Source organism: Haemaphysalis longicornis, unplaced genomic scaffold (genome assembly GCF_048455015.1).
Source record: "Haemaphysalis longicornis isolate Haplotype H1 unplaced genomic scaffold, Haemaphysalis longicornis Haplotype H1 scaffold_2, whole genome shotgun sequence".
Classification (NCBI taxonomy): domain Eukaryota; kingdom Metazoa; phylum Arthropoda; class Arachnida; order Ixodida; family Ixodidae; genus Haemaphysalis; species Haemaphysalis longicornis.
The window spans coordinates 23,977,365-23,993,401 of record NW_027526295.1 but is presented as its reverse complement, the minus strand read 5'-3'; positions in this window follow the sequence as shown (position 1 = coordinate 23,993,401).

Sequence of the window (16,037 nt, the reverse complement as noted above, 5' to 3'; positions counted from 1 at the left end):
GCAAAATTTGTGCGCAGCGCGAACTTTAGTCTTCTCGGTCAAGGCGCATAGCTGCCGTGTTTCAGGATGTGATCGCGTGATCAGCGAGTGCACGGCGGCAGGCGCTACTCTGCCGCTATCTCGCAGCGCGTCCGCGCAGCCTAGCGTTTTGTTGTGTATAGTTTTTTAACCCCCTACCAGTGTTGCCAATTTAGCTAATTTGTAGCTAGATCTAGCTACTTTTGGACTCATCTAGCTACCAAAAATGTAATCTAGCTACGAGTAGCTGTTTTAGCTCCGAAGAAACTCTACCTGTTTCTGGAGGCTTCCTGTCTGTGCGCCTGCATGCTTAGTGCGCACTAATTAACAAACACGCCATGCCCTGAAGTGATGATCACCGGATCAACCCGTGCCGACAAGCCTAGCAGCGCTAGCTGTGCGATCTCAGCGGTTTCGCCTAGGCGCTATTTATTACCCAGCCAGTGCCGGTTCGTGCTGCATTCTGCGGATTTCGTTATGTTTCGTTACCATTGGTTATAATTGTTTTGCTCTACGCCTTCTACTAGAGTTGCTAACAGATAGTTGTGTTTTTGTTCGTCAATGTGGTTGATTGTTCTTTTAGAAGTACGGTAGAAATCTCTCTTGTACGTTTTGTGTATGAAATGCTATTCTAGATTGTTTCGTTCGTTGCAAATGTGCAATTTCGTTGATATATGTTCAATAATGACGTGCTCCCATTTATGCGGACGGAAAAGTTTTTGTTAATAAAACCACCATCCAAAAAGCTTTCAAATGGTATTGCAAATGCATGGTAATGCAGTAAGGTATTGCAGTCTTGCAGTGCCTAACATGGCTGCTGTGGAAGTGCAAATACTGGCGCGTGTCCGTAGGTTTCCTATAGAGATTAGTCTGAAGCCTGCCCTGAAAAACTGTGACAGTTACATCCAGGAAATTTATGCTGTGCGTAGAATAGGAATGGGAAAGGGAGATAGTAGGATGCGCAAGGTTAAAGGGACAGACAACCGATTTTTGTCGCGTATATGTTCTCTAGCTCATATGAAAGCCAGCGTTTTATACAGCCCGGTAACCACAAGCAATTTTTAATCAAATCGGCGGGAATCATTTTAATTTGGCAGCAAACTTCCTGAAATCGGAAGGGTGGCGGTTCGTAGTGTCGAAACTTGGCACTACAATATGTGTCCCTGTCACGTGACCTGCAAACCTAGCAGCTACTGCAACTGCTGAAGCGTTTATTTACGCATTGAAAACCTTTTAACACAAGTATTTATAGAAGGTTAAATTGTATATGCATTTCTAAACATTATTTTGAAAATTCTAAAGACACGCCGCCCGCCGCCGCTGGGTTACTCTCAGTGTGGCTAACTGAGCCACCATGCCCAGAATCAACGGCAGCGTTCAGTAAACAGACCCAGTGAAGGACATTTGGCGATTCTGCCTGAGTCAGAGGCGTTTGTTCTGCTAAAATATTTGATTTCAGTTTCCAAATAGGCCAACGGCATCTTAAAAAAAGCAAAAAAACGTCGCCTCCGGGGAGAATAGAACTTCCCGCCTCCACAACGTGAAAACAGATTTTACCTATCGTCTATCCCAACAGATTCGCGCACAATAGACAGTTGCATTAAAAAACACATAACGGAACAGGAAAGACTGAGATTCAAACCTTTTTGGCTGGGGACAAGTTTTTAAATATCGTTTTTCATTTCGCATACAGACAAAATTATGTTTCCGCGCTACTCTACATCATGGTTGCCAGCATCATTTTTGGGAGGGACGCATAAGGCTCGCAGATCTAAAAATTTCGATTTAAAATGTTCTAGGGCGTTATCAGCAAAACCGTTTCTCGTCAAGGTGCTTTAAGTGATGCCCTTTCATTTGGGCTAGAGATTATATACTCGACAAAAATCGGTTGTCTGTCCCTTAAAAGGCTCAATACACGCAAGAAGTTCTATTTCACCGCGCTGCCATATCATGAATATATCATCTATATACCTTTTGTAGTACAGTGGCGTCAAATTTTGGGTTGCGAGGAAGTTTAACTCTAGACATCCCACAAAGATATTCGCGTAGTTGGCGCGAATTTGGTGCCCATTGACGTTCCGCTGACTTGCACGTAATTGACACCATCAAATTCAAAATTGTTAAGTTCAAGGATAAGGTGAAGGAAAGTTTCAAGGGTGAGAGAATCGATAGGTTTGTCACCTGCCGACCGTTCATACGCACATGATACAGCATGGAGGAAAGAATCCTTTTCTTTCCTCCATGTGACGAATCCAGGGTAACAAGTAAACAGTTGCTAGGAATTTCTGTCTTCATGATATCCGAGAGAAAATCATTTGTATCCTTAATGAAGGATGGAAATCTGGGGGGAATGTCGCGAATGAGATAGTCGACATAGCGCGAGAGGTTCTCGGTGACAGTACCAATGCCAGAAACCATGGGGCGGCCTGGTTTGTTATTTTTATGAATCTTGGGGAGCAGGTAGAATTTACCGGCTACTGGGCTTAAGGGGATAAGAGAGCAAGCAGTTGTTTCAGTTATTTCCTGATTTTGAACAAGTTCAGGGAGTTTTTCTTTGACAATTAGCTTATAATCATTAGTGGGATCACTAGGGAGTACTCTGTAGAACGTAGATTCTGATAGTTGTCTATGAGCCTCGTTGACATGGTCAGCTTTGTCGAGGATCACGATGGCGCCTCATTTATCGGCCGGTTTGATTACTATTTCCGGGCAACCTGCGAGTTCCTCCAGGGCTTTCTTTTCCTTGTTTGTGATGTTACGGCGGAAAGAGATTTGCTTTTGGTATGCTGTTCGTACATGGTGATGAACGGCTTTAAAGGGGCCCTAAATAGGCTTCCGAAGGTCGCCATTTCAATTGCGCAATCGCTAGAGTACCCCTTCACGACAACGTGTACCAAATATTACACCTCTGCGTAAAGCAGGGGCCGCACAAACACGAAAAAAAGATTTCACTTTCTCTCCTGGCTCACCAACCATACCTTGCCGCCACACTTGCGCGCTCTGACGCAGTTCTTTCCGGCTCTGACGCGCTTCTATGACGCACGAGACACTGCCCAGTGCGGCGCCGCGAACGCGAACCACAGCGACAGCGCCACGGCCGGGCTGGAGGAGCGGCGGGCGCGCAGTGCGCGCTCGCCGCTGCTCCAGTCCGGCCGTGACAGCGCTCACCGTGCAACCGGAATCTGGTGGGCGGAGCATGTGCGTCGAGTGCTAAAAAAAAATAAAGCGCGCGCAGGGCTTGGCGCAGCCAATGACTGCACGTACATCAAGGAGGGTGATGGATTGCCCTGTTTCTCTCGGTGGTCTTGCGCCGGGTCGATGACGTCGCGGCTTCCACAGTGCTTCGGAGGAGCTACTAGAGGAGGAGAGCCCCAGGCCTTATGGGCGGCCCCTTTTAATGAGCGATAACTCAGCTAATACTTAACGCATTTAAACAATTTTTGCGGGATGACGTTCCTTGGATAGTACTCCAGTGACTGCGCACGCAAAATCGTAACATTTGGCAGCCTATTTAGGGCCCCTTTAATGTACATGTCGAGGCATGTATCGCGCTGCGTGGGAGGGGTCCAGTTCTTATGGCTAGGCAATGCAGTTCGGACTTCGTCGGTTGGAGGATGGTCATGGAAGTACTCTCGCAGTGTCATATTTCTTGCGAAGTTATCTAAGTCCTTAAAAGGTTGAAATTCGTCGAAATCGCCAGTTGCCGGGCAAAAATTCGCACCTTTTGACAGGGCGCTCATCTGATCTGGTGACAGGGTAATACTAGAGAGGTTCATCACATTTCCAGTGAGATTTTTGTTAGCGTTGATAGCCTGGGGAGAGCTGACAGAAGGGGGATACAAATTTCGGTTCGCGTTGGCAGACAGACTAGTACCGGCGCTAATGTGAGTTGGTGAATGGTCAGTATTTGGCGAATTAATCGCGTTAAAGGGGCGATTTTTATATGCATTCCCAGATAATGGACAGACATTAGTAGAGGGGTTAATTTTATTCTTACGGGTATAGTCATCGCTAGGAATATTATCTCGCGAAAATTTACGGACTTTTTTTTTCGGATATGGCGGATGCCTTTTTGGATTCGTAGCTGCGTAGAAGGCCTGAATCTTTTTCGCGTAACTCCTTACTAAGAATTTCCTCTTCTTGGCGGAGGTAATGGGACATAGTCTCGTAGTGATTTAGAATTATCTGCGTTAATTGCAAGGATGCGTTGTCTATACCTGTGGCCACTTCCTCATGCTAGATGGGGAGAGTTCGGCAGTTGCAGGTCTCAGCCTAACTCTCAAACCCATGGGAGCTACCTCGGCAGACAAATACTGTGAAAGTGCGGACACGTGCAATTGGGAACGTATGCGTTTTTCCGTAATGTTTCTTAATTTTAAGAACTGTTTTGACACTGGGTAGGAGGCTGCATTACCGGGTTTTCTGAGTCCTAAGTCAGTTGGTCGGCGCAGAAGACACTTTCTTGCGCAGGTTGTACGGAACATGGCCTGGCTTTGGGGCGTCCGACGGCAGTGTGAATTCGCTGCTGGCGTTCTCCAGTGGCTCGGTTGTGGTTGGGGCTCCGGTGGCCGCTGTCGATCCCGAGGGCGGGCGCGGCAGGCTCTGGGCGCGGCGCACTCTCGGGGTTGGCCCGCAGGCGATGCGTCGGTGCTCCGTGGCCGTGGCCTCAGGAGCACGTACGGGAGGCAGGGTGCGGCGGGCGTCCGGGGACTCCGCTTGTAGGCCCCTGGCGCTCAGCCGAAGGTCTCAGGCCACACCGTGGTCACGGCTGCATGCGGGGCTGGCCGGTGGGCCCGTGTGTCCGGGGACATCGTGGAGGGCGTTGGGCTGGAGGGGAGCAGAGACAGTGGTGGGAAGTTACTGTCGTATGAGGACACTGCGGGAGCTTGGGTGGCAGTGCATGCGACCTCGCGCCATCCAGGAGGGTTGCAGTGCTGTTGCGAGAAGCAAAGATCGCGGATGTGGCTAGCAAGCAAAGCCACACCCTCGAAGCTGGGGTGCAGGCCATCAGCAGCAAGGACTCGGCGGGCGGGAAGGTGCTGGAAGCCGTGGTCAATGAAGCGGACACAGCGAGAGTGGCGGCAGAATTCGCGCAGAAGAGAGTTAAAGCGTCGCGCTTTTTCGATGCAGCCAATGGCAAAGCGGGAGATGCGGTATTCACGGCGGCGGTTAGCGAAGTGCGGAAGAATCAAGCTGGCGTATATGGTAGAGATGTTAGGCCGAGATTGAAGAATAAGGTCAGTCAGCGAGCGGTAGTCACAAAAAGCACGTTCAGCAGAAGAAGAGCTCAGGTCATTAGTTCCGACATGCAGGAAAACTGTGTCACAGTTAGCAGGAATGGAGTCAATGAGTAAGCGTGCGTCAGAAATGCATGCGCCGGGTTGGGAGATAAAAGCAGGGGTTGCAACACCGAGAGGGTCAAAATGTTCAAAAAGGTACTTAGTTTGGGAGTCGCCGATTACAGCACTAGACGGTGCGGTCTGCGGGAACTTCCGGATGGCGTCTTTCCTCGTTGTCCTGGCAGCGCTCATGGTAGAAGATAGTCTGGAAACATAAAAACTCACACAGTGCGCGAAAAAATAGGGTAAGCAGAGGCAGCGACAAACGAGAAAGACATTAAAAATAAGAATAAAAGTTTACTGACATTTCAGGAAGAGGACTATCGCACGATCACGAGGTTCGTGAGTCCTACCTCATCTATAAGTTTAAGTCAGCGTCGTTTGGCATCAATGAAAGTTGTGGGAAATTGCCATGTCTTTCCTCCGATTAAAATTTAGGCTGCATTTCTCAGGCTAGCGTTATGCCTGTTCATTTCTTTCCCTCGATAATCAGTTGGCGACCCCCCGTAGATGGTTATATTTTCTTGCTAGCACCACGTTTTTTAGCACAATGGCTTCACTAAACCAAATTTGACCAGCAAGTCTGGACATTATGTTCTCGGTAGAAGGCTGCGGTACCATTATTAGCTTTGTCACTCTCACCTTGTAATCAATTTGTGCACGCTAGCGTGTGTGATTGCTTTTCTCTCCCCTTTCTTTTTTGTATTGCGGTTTTCTAATATTCCGTGCTGACCGCCTTGGCGTTCCCTGAACTGGTGCCTTGTGCCGACCAGGCGTGTACCACCCGGTGCGCGTCATGCGCGTGCACCTGCCTTCTGTTATCTTTCTTTTCATGACTTGTTTGACCGTGAATTTTTTTTCTTCCTTTTTTTGCTCTTTGTATACCAATGTACACTCATTTCCTGTCGAGACTGCCTGTCCTACTGCTTTTGGGCGCGACCCTTGCCTCCCACCAACCGCTGCCAAGTGTGTCATGTTTCAATCACCTGACCCGGATTCTTAGAACGGGTGTGTGTATGGGCAGGTGTTCGCCCTTTGTGTGCATGGGCATATCTTCTTTGGACCTTCTTCGTTCCGCGTGACTGATTTTTTTGCCGATGTCAAACACGTGCATGGGCATATCTTGTTTTGACCCCTCACATTCGGTACTTTTGCGAAAACGAACTTCGCTACTCAGAAAAAAATTTAAAAGAATGTCTTAAAGTAACTGAATAACCGATTCAAAGAACATTTATGCGAAAAGTAAACAAATGAAAGAGGATCGAGGAACTATCATCAACAAATATTTACAGCAGAAATCGCTTGGAAAGTACGGGGATTCATAGGTAGGCGTTAAATAATCACAAATAAGAGCGCAGATGCCGACTTTAAAGAACTAGGTCCTAAAGATCCTGTCCAAAAAAAAATCAAAACAAAAACGAACTGATATGTTTGTGCACTGAAGACTCCTTAAACCAGTAATTTTTTTTTATTCTGGACCGAAGGGTCTGCGGAGTCCGGATGGACGATCGCCCTGGGGGTCAGCCACCTGCCTTCCCCGAATTGCTCTCGACGCAGGGGAAGTGAGGAAGGAGCGTGCATGGCGCCTGCTTTCGCGGAAGCTCGCCTGAAACGCTCGCCCTTGTATAGGGCTCCCGCCGCCATTCGTCAGCTTGTACCGGGCCGCCCTGAACCGGAAAGGCCTAGACCCGCTTTACTGTGCTCCGTCTGAATGCTTCGACATCTGGAATGCTTCCATATCTGCAGTCCGGAGCAAGCGAAGCGGCAGTAATCAAGATTTTGGACTTCGATAATTTTGCAGCTTGCAGCTTAGATACTTTATTTTTCCCGAAAATAGACAACGTAGCTATTATCACGCTTGCTGCAAGGTTTACAATACTGCTGGCTAACATGCTTTGTTCATTTTGCCGCCGTGTTGCGGGAGCGTGAACAAGTGCTAAGGGCAGCAGGTGAGCTCATACTCGAAGCTGGTCGCCAACCATCGACAGCAAACTTTATCGTTCGAAACTGAATTTGAGCACAAATATATGCAGTTTATTCGCGCAGATACATAAACATGTTTTCGCGCGTCTTTGTGGCGGCTTTACTTTCCCAAAAATTGCAAGAACCAAAGACAGTCCCACGTCATGGTTCAATGAAAAGCCGACGATTGATGCAAGTTGATGCACCGCCGCCGCCGCACAAGCCCTTTTCAAGATCAAGCAGGAAGGAGGGGGGGGGATTCGCTTCGGTAGAGTATTTCTTTTGCTTGATCTGCCCTCATTGCCCGCTTTAGAAGAAATTTGTCTTTGTAGTGACAGCCACGTTGGACCAGCGGCTCAGCCGATGCTGCGCGAACCAGATCAGACGCCCGCACGTCTCGGAACTGTGCCTGTCGCCAACCTCTGCAACTCGCGTCATCTCGCGACAGGTGCGCCTTCCTGAGCCACGGCCGGACTCGGCTCTCCTCCTCCCGCGTCCGGCCGTGCCTGGAATTAGTCGCTGTGACTGGAAAACATCGGAGAAAGGTGGAAAGAACTCACAGACGTGCACGCACCCGGGACTAACGCCTAGTACTATCGAAGTGATTGCACGTGAGAAAGTTATGAATGTTCTTTCTGAGGCATGCATGCCTAAAAGTATTCTGTACATAATGAAGCCCCCTGCTTCTCACGCAGCGTCTCTTTTTCCTGTTTTCCTTTCGGTTTCACCCTTTGTATGACCTGACAAATGGTTAGATAAAAAAAAGTTGAAAGCTCGGTGGATAAGTGGAAGAAGGGAGGCTGGTACCAGTATATTTTCCCGCGGGAGGGGGGTAATATCGTTGGTGATAGGAAGGAGGAAGTTTTCTCAAAAGGAACGCGAGCACCCGCATACACGTGCCTGGAAAATATGGGGGTTGGAGATTTGAATCCCCCCGTCCCTGGCTATGTCCTTGGTGAACATATTTTTTTACCTGTATTTGTTTACTCTCTGAATAATTTGTAGCTTCTTAAAGGTATGCGTAATAAGGTAACTAAAATGAATCAATCGATACGGCAGTGCCGGGAGGCCGCAACAAAAGAATACATTCACTGAGTCCGTCCGCGTAGGGCAAACGGATTTCTCAAGTTTTTTTCGAGACGCGTGAGCGCCCCATCTCGCGGCAAAGGCACGATGCTACATGGGAGCACGGCAAGCATCTCTGTATTGCCGCATCCTTAAGGCATCATATAATTAATCAAGGTAAATATTTATTGCACTTACATGCAATAAATTTCGTTCATCTTGAACACATCTCCCGTACAACAAAAGTTGCCGCGGTCGATCTGGCGCCAGGCGGCTATCGCGGATCGCTAGACGAAACATTAGCGTCGCCTAAGCAGGTTATAGGCCTTCATTGTCTTCTCTACCTCGTCAAAACATGAAAATATTTCGCAGCAAAAAAACTTCCCTCTGCCCCCCACCCCAGCACTATTTCACTGGACCAAATTTCTGCTGGTGCGCCCATGATAGCAGAAGGTTGACAAACATCATCTTTTCATGGAACTAATCAGCGCGTACTGCCAATATGTGAATGGTATGCATGCGCTTTGAATAACAGCAGAAGTTCGAGAATTTAAAGTGTTGCTATGAGTAAGAGCAGACCCGTGGAGCAGACCATGTCACCGCTTTGGCTGCCAGCCTCTTCGGCGCATTGCGCGCATCCACAATAACCGCCGAATTTTTCTCTTTGGGGACGCGGAAGAGTCTGATGCCGCTGATTTTGCGCGCGCGATTTGCGTAACCGGCAGCACAGCACCCCACCGGCATCAGGAAAGCGAACACACAAACAAAACTCCACTTTTGCACGCGTCTAATGCAGGCGTGAACCGCATGGCGCGTTTTTGCACGCGGTTCGGGCGCGTCGGCGTTGCGCGTGCGATTTTTTGACGCCCGCGTCCACGATTCCGCGCGCGGCAGTGGGAGCAGGCGCATGCCTCATGGCGGTGGTTTCGAGGCGCTCGAGACAGCCGGCTGGCTCCACCGGGGATGTTTAGGCTTACCATTCCGGAAGATATAGAATGGGCGCTTTCACTAGCAGCGCGGATGTTGTTTTATAGTACCGTTTTCGCCCACATTATAACCTCCTTTACCGCACAAGCAACTTCGTGCGTGCCTTGAGCGGCATTATAGGGAGCGCTTAGAAACGGTCGCTCGAGCTCCCAACACCACTTCGCCGCCGAAGCCGCCGCCATGTTGCTGCCGCCGGCCGCGCCATCCGTGCCGCGCGCGGGTGGTTCCGCGGCAGCATTTGGCGCGTTTGTGGCGTGCGCGGCGCGTTTTCGCGAGCAGAAAAACGCGCCGCGCGCCGGTCCAAATGTTTCGCCAACCACCCTGCTGGCCACACCGAGCACGTACGCTCGCCGTGGACATCACGGCCGCCGCATGACGTTTCCCGGGAGGGGGGGAAACGTCAGGTTCAAGCGACCCAACTCACCTGGGCGACAAAAATTCCAAGAACAAGAAGGTTGGCGCTGCAACTTTCCCTAGTACGGGATCACCAGACGCCCGCTTTAACCAGTTCACCTAAAACCAATTTTCCTATGATAAGTTGGGCGAGTGGGCCTGTTCTCCGCCTCTCTTTGGGGCGATATCTTTCACGGGTTCCTATCTGTATTTCCCCCCTGTTTTCCCTTCCTCGAAGTAGTGCACGGGGGCCTACTTAGATCTGCCTCTGTGATACCCTAAAGCAGGCGTCGTCCTTGTGCTTTTCAGCCTTGCTGGCAGAACTGCTCAAGTGAAAGTTCGGAAAGAGCACTATATATTTCGGGAAAGGAATTGAAAAGTGCCTCGTCGTGTTGTGTAAAATTCAGTCTGAGCCTTGGCTGTGGCACTGTGAAAACTGAAAGGTTGGTACAGATTAAAGCAGGTGCTTTTTATTCCATAAAGCTGACAATTTGCTTCTAAAGTTGCAAATGCTGATTTCCAGCAGGAATTTCGGAATATGCGCAACAAAAACAATGCAAGAAACATAAAGACAGGTTCCCGCAAATATTTTTTTAATTCGCATTTTTGCCATGCGGCATATGGAAAAAAGATATAACATTAGGTATAAGAACGAGAAGGGGTGCAAAAGCACAGGTAGTCCGGAGACTGATGACACTGTACAACTCTAAAGGTAGGCATGGAGTCCGGTCTCGTGTAAAAAGTTCAGCAGCGACCTGCAGTACGCGTACTGCAGGTCGCTGCAGGCCCACCGGTTGAAGTCCCCCGGTTTATCCCACCGAAGACCAACCACTCTTTGCGCACTGTCCCGAGCTGTTCTGGTTCATGCACACGTCCACAAGAGATGATTGACATCCGCTTCAGCCGCCGGAGCCGGGCACTTGGGACATGTTCCTGGGTCTTCTAGTGCGGGTCCTCAAGTCCAGGTGCCTGAAGGTGTGAGAGCCACCGCAGCCCGAAGCCTCCTGAGAGAAACTTCCTCCACCCGGAAGAGATTATGGGGGAGGGAGCAGACACACAAGGGAATTAGAGCACGCGTGTCCCTTCTCAGGAGAGATTTCATGGCTAAAAGGCGGGAGCGTGGATCACTAGGAAGAGGGCTAGGGGCTAATTCAGATTCAGGCGGGGCAGGAGAGTGCGAAAGATTGTCCGCTAACTGGTTGAAAAAATTGTGACCGTGCCCCTGCACCCAATGTACGCGTACCATTAGCTGTGGTGTCATGTGGATGCTGTGAATGTGCTGGGATATCAGAGGAGTCTTTTTCACTTGCTTCGGTCATGAAAACAGAAAGATAACTAATTTGCTGCCTTCTAAAAACAGAAGCTTCATGGTCTATGTCCCAGTCCGCACATCTCCCTACTTGGCAACAACCAACTTCGTGCATATGCCATAATAAGGGCTCTCAATTGGCGGTATACTTCCGCAGAATATAGCAGCACGCCAGAGATCCCACGACTATGCCTATTCGCATCGAATGGTGAGAGCATGGATCAGAGTGGCCAGTTCCGACTATAATAAGCGGATTTGGGCTCCTTTTTTCACCGAGTCACTATTATGTTTTTTCACCCGCTTGCCGCCTTTTTTCTTCTCACCCTCATTTTTCAGGAAGCATTAATGTTATTGTATGTGCTCGCCAAGTTCACTAGCACGTTTTTCATCAAGAGCTTAAAAACATTCCGATCCCGGGAAGGGGTGGCTGCTTTTCCGATGGAGGCAAAAAGCGAAAACGCCGGCGTGTTCCAGATTTCGGCGCACGTTAAAGATCCCCAGGTAGGCAAAATTAATCCGGAACCCTCCACTGCGGCGCGCCTCATCGCCCGTGGAGCGTCGGCACGTTAAACCTATGTCAATCATTCAGAATCCAAGAACCATCTGGGTACATGCTATGTTCACGTATTCTATGGTGAAAGCTGTTTCATTGGAAAAAGCAGTTCGCTCTGTCGTTATTGGCCTTTAACACCAGCAGCGCCGACGCATAGCGCGTGTTCTCACACAGGAACATCACGAAGTCCCTATAGAAAACGAACTGGTGAACCCCGTATATAGGGGCATCCGCGTGCATTCCGGTTTCCAGCTCCGCGGTACCTACTTCCGGGACTTTAACCGACAGAAAAAGAGTTGCAATTTTTCAACTCGAAAACCAAGCATGATTCCGCCGAAATTAAATCCGGGGATTTTCCAGATAAGTAGGACATGTTCGATAATGACTGTGTGTAGTTGGGGTGGCAGTGAAACAAAGCATACGTTGTAGAATAAAAAAATAAGTAGATCTTGCACTGCCGTGATTAACTTAACTGACAAACATGCATTGAACAGGGTGGGAAGCATTCATAATAAAAATTAAATAAGTGCTTTCGTTTACAGTTTGTTACTTGTTTATTCCCCAATTATATGTGAGTAGGCTCTTGCTTAATTATATTTATTGAACTTTTTTAATGATTGTGAGCATTTATAGAACTCCTGCTTGTTTTGCGCTTGTTAAAAAAGGTCGCGCCCCGTTTCTTGGGCTTCTTTTGGAACAATTATTTGATGTTAGCTCAGGCGCACCTGGCCACCCTGGCATACATATTCCTCAGGACATCATTATGCGTGGTAACAGTAAAAATAAGAATTCAGTACTTAGGCATTATCCTAAAACCTCCCCGTTTAAGTTAACCAGGTAATGAAGATGGTTATCAGTTTTTACTGTGGTGGCCCGTAATCAAAATATTTCGTGAAAATTCTTTTTTCTTACGCCTTCTTGGCATTTACCATATATTTACTAGTTTCGCATTTTAAGACAGCGCCGATATAAAATGTTTAGCATAGATACAAAAGGTGTCGACAAAATCCCCCCAACAAATGCAATTCAAATTTAGCGGCATTTGGTGAAACAGCAGGAACCGCATAATTCACTGCCTTGATACTGACGGACGTAAAGGCCAATGTACAGGTTGGAGGAAAGGGTAAGCTTATAGTTTTATGAAAACTCTCACGAAATCTGACAGATGGGCGTACCCGTTGCAAATGCAGAGGCCTTAGCAGATGCAATTATCAGAAGCACCAGACACCACAATGGTTGTGTTTGCCTGCCTAGGAAACAAAGTTATTTTGCATGTTACGTCCTTTTTTGCATTGCTTCGCTCAACGCTGGATTTTAATTATCTCTATGGTTTGAGCGTGTTGTGTTGGAGGATTCTTTCTCAACAGTTCCCTGTACTACGCATACCGCGTTATTTTTTTGGGCACCGTAATTATTACGTGTAGGTTTCGATAAACGTTGCGGTTGGTGCATTTTGCTTTCAAACCATGGGCATGAGCGTTACGACAAGGACGTGCGATCAAATCACACCACAACGTGGTGGTTATGGTGCTCAGTATGCACTTTACTCGTGGGTTACAATTGTGTCTTCGCGACTTCTCAGAGCGTATCCGCCATGCCTTTTTCAACAGAAGAGAAGGGTAAGAAAATATTCTCGTCTGGACTTCCGGAAACACGCGCATCCGCTGAATAGACTGTGCGCCAAATGAACAAACGTATTTTTGCGAACCCCAGTTTTACCCTCAAATTGAACATACCCGAAAACTCGCCAACGTAGAATTAAAAAAAAAATCCAACAATACCTTTGAGGTTTCCATGCGAAACGCAGAGCGCCGGACCCAATATCTCCCCCTCCCCCTTGCACCCAGCACCCCCTTACGTTTCCCGAATCTGATTGGCCCAATACCTCCCCCTCTCCCCTTGCACCTAGCGCCCCCTCTCTTGGCCCTAAGGTTTCCCGCACCTGATTGGCCAGCGGCCTCCTGGCTGCCCGCAGCAAGGCCCTTAAAAGCAGTAACATTTCGGCGACGCTGCCGTGTTGTGCCTGTCACCCTCCGCTTGTACCTTGTCTGAAGACATGGATGTTGACCCTCACAAAGTTCTCGCCGAATCCTACAAGAAGTTGGACCTGATAACCGAATCTGAACGACCCGTGCACTTCTACCGCACCATAGTAATACAGCAGATCATCCGGAAGGCGCAAGCAGTGATCGAAAATGCGAATGATCAAGAGTGGGGTTGGTCATCGGACGACGAGGAAGTGGGCCTTCTCGTGTGAAAACATTCCTCCGCTACTTCGGTACGGCCCGTGCTTCTAGTCCGCCATCTCTTTGTTTCCCCTTTTTCTGCTTGCAACGTTCGTCTGAGTCCTCGCCTCGTTGCCCGTTAGTGCGAGGCCTGCTCGACAGTGTACAGATCTGGCCGACGACAGCGAATCCCGCCTACCTGTTCCAAGTGCCACTTTCTTCGACGCCATGGACTTGGCCGTGCGGAAACTTCCTGCTGACTCTTGCCAGAAGGTTACCTCGTCTCTCCCAGCCGTGCACTTGTGCTATTCCTTCGTAATGCGACGCATAGTCAAGACTGTACACGCAGTGAAGGTGCTCGTTCAACAACTTTCCACTGCCCTTCCCCACCACTGCCTGCGTGTCCCGGAGGTCAAATACAAAAGTGCGGTGGTGTTTGTGACCCCGAAATTGAATATTGGCGCGTAGCATGTGCTAACAATGCATGTTTGTAATGACAGGCTTCACCGGATACAAAAATATTCTTAAAATCGCGTGTCATCTTCAATTATCGAGAGGGTCGACCTGACCCTGCATGCTGGTCAGAAAACAACATACTTTGTCTTAGCGTGTTCTGCTCACCGGAATTCATCTGCGATTGAAGCGGTGAGTGAAGTTTTTACGGCCAGACATGAGTATTTACTAAGAATGTATAACACCTAACTTGGCTACTCTAGAGCTCTGCATTGTAACAAATGTAAGCCAGCTTTGTTAACAGCTGAGCTTTTTATGTTAGAACTTTGTTGGTGAACAGTTTTAGGCTGGTTGATAACAGATGTAAAACTCTCAGGGACATGCATTTTTGAAGCGAGGGAACCAATAAACGACGTTTTAATATGTCAAACGTTTCGTTTGCTCACTGGCGTGCAAGCTAGTACTGTGCAGGTGAGAGGGAACAATTAACTATCTCGCTGTGCACGGTGTACTGAAAAGGACAAAATAGCTCCTACTCGGACGAGTATACTGTTATCGATCACGGGCAAATTACCGGTCTGAACACTGCGCGAAGCCCGAACTTTGGTCATTATTTTTTTGATACCATATTCACTGCAATCGCACTTCATATGATAAATCTGATAAGGCGATCGAAAGTTTTGCTGGCCAGTGTTTTTCAAACTTTTTTCCGGATTTATCTGAAAACACATACACCGACCCCTGTTTTTTCCGATGACATGTAGTGTTCCCTGTTTTAGATTGCCCGCGGAATGCCTCCAACTTGTATCCCTCTAGTGATTGGGATCGATCAACATAGACTTGTTTTGTATAGTTATTCATTTAAATTTTAATGCATATCATTACCGATCACAAGGCGGGGCTTTTAAACTGTACTGTTAATAAGACATAACCGAAAAAACGACATGGTCTGCTTAGATAATTTCGACAAAGATATCGTACGCTATGTTACGGCGAAAATACACCAAGTGTTCGTGGTTAGCAACGGCTTGTCAGCGAGGATGGAGAAATGAATAACTAAGATGGAGTCAACAAAGAGAGAAACAAAGGAGGTATTTTTGGAAGCTGGTTTTTTACGGCAGCATACGAGCGCTTTCTGTGGTAGCAGACGACTATCGCTATTGATCGCAGCGCCAGCAGCCACTTGGTGGCGAAAATCACGCTAAGAACACAGGTACAAGGAAGTCACAATAATAACTGTGACTTGTGGCGATACGTTTTGTTATTATTCTTGGGGTAAATGTTTTGTTTCTAGAAAATAATGATCTTTGAAACATTGGGTGGGGATAGTGATTAGAACAGCCACACAACAAAAAGCAAGAGCAACAAGTTGCAAGTGACGACCCTTGGCGCGGAAACAGGTGCGTTGTGGGGCTTTTTCGTTGCGAACTGTTTGACAGTGCTTCTATTTTTGTTGTCTGTAATATCAGCGTTCAACTCTTCGTTTTTGATCCAAAGGATGAGTGCGAAGTTATTGTGCTCCAACCGAAGCTTTTCTTCGAGGTCATGCGGTGTGTACACCGTGCGCGCACGCAGGAAGAAGAAAAAAAAACATAGCAATTTTAAAGTTGGTGTGCACTACAGAACTTCCTGGACGAAGCGTTTTATGTCTGTGCGTTTGGAGGGTAGCCTCGTTCGTCGACCGAGAGCGTGTTGTTTTATTCGTGTTTCATCAATCAACTTGCTCCGCTGCA